Consider the following 5,859-nt stretch of genomic DNA (forward strand, 5'->3'; position numbering starts at 1 on the left):
TAAAGATTTCCCAAAAAGTTATTGGCTTAAGTAAAACAGAGTCGCAATAAGTTTTGCATTGCAATAGAAATTTAGCATTCTTATTTCCAAAAGTTACAAAACTTAATTTCCTTTTTTAGATTTTAGACGTTTTCGGAAGTCAACATAAGGATTTTGTAATATAGAAGTCTAGCAAACTAGACGACAAATTCAGGCATAGTAGAAATAAAGCAACAAGTAATTAAGGGAACAATTTTAGTTTATACAAACAAACTAATCCTGTAACAATAATCGTATTATCGTATAACGCCTATAATACACGCATCATAAACGACTTCAATCTAGTAATATAGAAATTTTTGACAGAACTAGTTTAACCCTATTCGGCCTAGGGGGGGGGGACCTCTGTTTGGAGGTCAAACTATTGGTAATAGCTTCTGAAATAATAGAGTTTTTGCCGTGAAATTTTCTGTAAATTCCTAACTTTTATTTAGCTTCAGAATAAAAAAAATTTGACACCTAAAAATGTTCACACCTTGAGCATGATGACATTTCTGACAGTAAGGTGTCAAAAAATGGCATACCGGATAAGTGGGATGGGGGAACCTGGGAACCTAAAGTGGGAACCTAAATGAACACCTGAAAAGTGGGATGGGGGAACCTAAGTGGGAACCTAAATGAACACCTGAAAAGTGGGATGGGGGAACCTAAGTGGGAACCTAAATGAACACCTGAAAAGTGGGATGGGGGAACCTAAGTGGGAACCTAATTTTTTATTTCTTTTATTTTTTTTTTTATTTTTATTTTTTTATAGCAATATATTTCGCACGTCTATTGACCTCCTATACTATGAAACAGAACTTTTGATTTTACATTTTATAAAGTTTTTTCTCCCTTTCTTTTATCAAACGCTCTTTGAAGACTTGTAAGGATGGTGCTTCAACAATATCTTCTTCTAGATCATTCCAAGGTTTCACACTTCTGTAAAAAAGAGAGTTGCTTTGGTAGCCTCTCATACCGTCATTAGCAAAGTTCCTTTGAAGCTCGTAATCATGCTGACGTCGTGGTCGTGTTCGAGGAGAAAATTTCTCTGATCTTATAGACTCGTCATAAATGTGGAGGTTCTTGAAAACTTCCACCATATCATTAACTTGCCGCCTGGTCTTTAGGCTAGGTAGATTGATGAGTCGTAGCCGATCTTCGTATGAGTAGTTTCTATAGCAACTAACTAGCCTTGTAGCTCTTCGTTGGACGCCCTCGATTGCATTGATATGTTTGATTAGCTTTGGAGACCATACTACATGTGCATATTCCAAATGGGGTCTGACAAATGCAATGAAAAGCGTTCGAAACATATCTGGTGAGAGAAATTCGAAGCTCCTGCTAATCAAGCCAACGATAGAGTTAGCTTTCTTGATTTTACTGAATATATGGGCTTCAAAGGTCAGGTCACTATCGATTATCACTCCTAGATCTTTTTCTCGGTCAACATGTTCTAGAACAGATCCTGATAGGGATGGACATATTTGATGTTCCAAAATTTACCCAGTGTTAAAACATGACACTTGTTCGGATGAAATTCTAAAAGCCGGACTTGGCTTTGACCAAATTTTAAACCCTTAGAGTGCACTTATTCTCATTTTTGCTCATTTCCACCCTTACAGTGTACTTTGGGAAGCTTGGAAAAAAGGGCCGCACGTACGGTAGGTCGTTTACCTTGAGTGCCCCCCCCCCCCGTGGATCTATGCTTATGTGTATTGAAACGTGGCAAGCCGTGCAATATGTTCTATTTTACTATCAAACATTTTTAATTAATGAAGTGTATTCACACGCTGTACTGTTTGGTTGGTACAGAAAGAAAAACGAGCTAGAATCCGTTAAATGCTAAGCGACCCCAGCCCTGACCCGAAAATTGGAGCTGCTAATAAAAAACAATGTGTATTGCATCAAGAGTGAACAAAAAGCTAGATCGTAAATAATGTTTTACTAGATTCTGTATTCAAGCAAATTAGATCCGTGCAAAAGAAAGAAGAGGCTCTAAGTTATCCATCGAGCTATGAACGAACGTCTAATTCCTTCTAGATTTGAAGATATGACGGTTTAAAGTTTAAAGTTTAAAGTCAATTAAGTAAATTTACTAAAAAGAACCTTTCAAAAAGATGCACTATAAAACTGCTGATAAATAAACATGCTTTTTTGAGCTAATTGAATAAATAAATTCCCTTTGTTTTATTTTCAACATTATTGTTTGCGAACCGTAATGTAAAAAGTAAATAACTGGTGTTCTTATTATGATAAAATGTTTTTTCTTTCCTTGCATATAATATCTTTCTTATCTTTATGTATTTGTTTTTAAAGAAAAATATTTCAATTCTATTAATAATTAAACAACTTAGGTTCCCACTTGGGTTCCCCCATCCCACTTTTCCGGTGTTCATTTAGGTTCCCACTTAGGTTCCCCCATCCCACTTTTCCGGTGTTCATTTAGGTTCCCACTTAGGTTCCCCCATCCCACTTTTCCGGCGTTCATTTAGGTTCCCACTTAGGTTCCCCCCCCCATCCCACTTTTCCGGTGTTCATTTAGGTTCCCACTTAGGTTCCCCCATCCCACTTTTCAGGTGTTCATTTAGGTTCCCACTTTAGGTTCCCAGGTTCCCCCATCCCACTTATCCGGTATGCCTCAAAAAATTGACACTTTTCCAATACAAATTGATTTTTAATAAGCATTTTAAATTCAGGCAACTTTTTTCTAAAGCTTTTGTTAGAATATAATAGCTATTTATAAGAACAAAGGAAATTTTCGGTTTTTGCTCACTCTGGGCATGATGAGTGACGTCATTGAAAAAAATTTTTTGTCAAAAGTTACCTTACATGACAAGGGTCTTGTGAGCCAAATTTCATCCAAAAAGACCCACTAGATCAAAAGTTAAGAGATGGTACAGGAAAAGCCCCCCCCCCTAGTTCTGAACCGCCCCTAAAAGCCTAGGTTGAATAGGGTTAAAGGGGTTTTTACTGGGAAAAATCAAGTTTTAAAAATAGTCCTTTCAGGTCAAATATCACAGTTTCGTTTCGTATTACATATGCAACAGACCCGGTGGGACCCCCTACCTAGTGGAATATTTGGTAAAATTTCCTTCCCACTCGGAAAAAACAATTTCAGCCCCTCTGGAAAATTAACTTTCTTTTCATCGCCATTTAAAATTCAATGGAAAAAATTGCACTCCAAAACCATCTTCACTGTAGCATTTTTTTACCCGGGAAAAATAGAATTTCTATCCATTGGGATTTCGATAGAAATTTTCATCCTCAATGTGGGAATGTGTTGTTCAACTGGGCTGTGAGACAGGGGTGTAATTATGCTTATGAGAAAGAAAGTATTAGATTTTATATTAATTTTTGCGTGAGTTTGTGAAACATACTACACATTTTTTTATAAGAAAAACTATATAAGAACATAAGGCTTCGATGGGCAAAATATTAAGAACAAGTTAAGAGCATTTTAAGGCTTTATGGGCTCTAAAACACCTAATTTCTAAAGACATTGCACAAAAATATTCACAAAATGGTGAACTTAACCCTACCTACTGAGAGCTATTTGGGTCCCTTAGAACTGAAAGGGGGGGCACATAGTGCCCCCCGTGGATAACTTAGGATAGGAACATTATTTGGTCATGAAATTTGGTACAGCAATGCTTAAACCTATAACAAACAAATTTATCAAAAAAAATTTTTGCAAATTGAATGCAATTTTTGATGACGTCATCAATTGTATCAACAATTGGCAAAAATCACCCAAAAATTTCAAAAAAAATGATGTTTCTTAAAATTGCTATTGAAATGGATGGAGAAACACATTCTCCTTCATTTTGCTTTTATTTGAAAGCTTTTATAATGTACTAAATGGAAATTAAAATCTAAATCAACAATTTTGTCGTGACGTTCTACTATAGCGCGCCAAAACCGAAGAAAATGTTTTAAACTTTCAAAACCGCGTAAAATCAGAACATTTCAACTTTTTCAAGTCGGTGATACTTTTTTTTGTCATATTTATATTTATTTTTTGCTGCTAATTCTCCTTTAAGATGTAATAGAAGCAATACAAATGAAATTGACCATTAAAGTATATCTGGTAACATGTTATAGTATTTTGGAGTAAGCACATAAAAAAGAGCATAATAGCCTGCGCTGCAGTTGTGGGATGGTAGTGGTCACCGACAAACCTGTCATTGGGACTAAAATAATTGACCAATGAAAAAAAATTTTTAAGCAAAACATTCCCCATAAAATTTGATGAAAAGTCATAAAATTTCAGCTTTATAGCCTCATTAGTTAAAAAATACCCGCCAATTTTCTAACAGGGGGGGGCACTTTGTGCCCCCCTCTCAGTAGGTAGGGTTAAGAACATTCTTAGAACATTTTAGGCTGAAAAAGTTAAAGTTAAAAACATCCAAAGGCTTCAAATATTTTGGTTACTCTTATAAAAAAATGCGTATTTGAGAATTTTTGGTGTGATTCTTAAACAATAGACCTTTTCATAAATTACGTCATGGTGATCATGTCCCTTGAGACATTAAATGATTTTTATATGAATAGAAAGTAGTTGCAATAAAATCCGCTGGGAGTTAGTCACCATGGCAATAATTTCGCAACTGATGTTCGTGACGTAATTTATGAAAAGGTCTATTGCATGCATGTTAGATGCTCTTAAATTTCTAGCAACAAAGCATTATGTTCTTACATATACTTTGTTCTTGTTTATTAAAAACGTGTAGAATTTAGTTCCACCTCAGAATGTTCTATGAGCCTAATATACTTCCCTAGAAAAATCCCTCACTATAATGCGGAAGAAATTACTTCAAAGAGATTTCTTTAAAATAAAATAAAAATTACTTCAAATATTGAACAAAAAATAACTGAATATGTTCCATGTTTTTTACAACAATTTCAAGCAGCGTTGAGAACATAAAACTTATTACACTCTTTTTTTTATAACAGAACAATCTTATAAGAATACAAGGTTGAAAATGGCAAAAACCTAAGAATAAGTTAAGAACATCTGAATCAGATTTCGAAATTACCAAGAAAGTACTGAGTGATTTTAACACATTTTAACAGATTTTAAACCCATTTGTTAATAAAAACATCGTAAGAACATTTAAGCCTTACAAATTTCAAAAAATTAAGAACAGCTCAGTCTGAGCCAAAACTTACCGGTTCTTATAAAAAAAGCGTGTATTTTTGTCGGAAATATTTTATGCACTCTGTAGTGAAAATAAATTTCAACTAAAAGCAACCGCTATTAAAACTTGATTTTTTTACACCATGCTGGTTTAAGTGAGCCTTCATCAGCCTTGTGTTTTAAAGTTTTAAAAAATCATCATAAAAATATGATGAATTATTTAGAATATTACATTTCAAATCGTAAAGTAGGGTTTTATTTTTCAAATTGTCTGCTATGGGTTGTAAAAAATTACTTAAAAAGCATGATGTTAAAAAAATGGTTCCTTTAAAGTTTCATTAGATTCTTTTGTGGAAGATTTTTTTGTTGAAAAGTTTGATGAAGATCTTCGCTGTTAAAAGAGAATTGAAGGTGTACGCTTCGTATGTAAAAAAATTAGTAGCTGCTTTAAAATTTTGATTTTAAGGAAGAAAGTCTTGTTCCGCGTGTAGAAAGCTACAGCTTCAAGCCCGGGGGGGACTTAGACAAGTGAGTACGGGTATGTAATAGGTGAATTTCAACTTTTTTCTCATTAAAGGATCAAAATCTGGTCAAATTAGTCCAAATAAGGGACGTCAAAATCGCAAAATTTTCCTAATTTTTCTCCTTTTTAGTCCCGCTAAGGGTCCGAGGGTCAAAAGTTTGGCGATTCATACCCGTCA

This window comes from Clytia hemisphaerica, unplaced genomic scaffold, assembly GCF_902728285.1.
Source record: "Clytia hemisphaerica strain Z4C2 unplaced genomic scaffold, Clytia hemisphaerica genome assembly, whole genome shotgun sequence".
NCBI lineage: Eukaryota > Metazoa > Cnidaria > Hydrozoa > Leptothecata > Clytiidae > Clytia > Clytia hemisphaerica.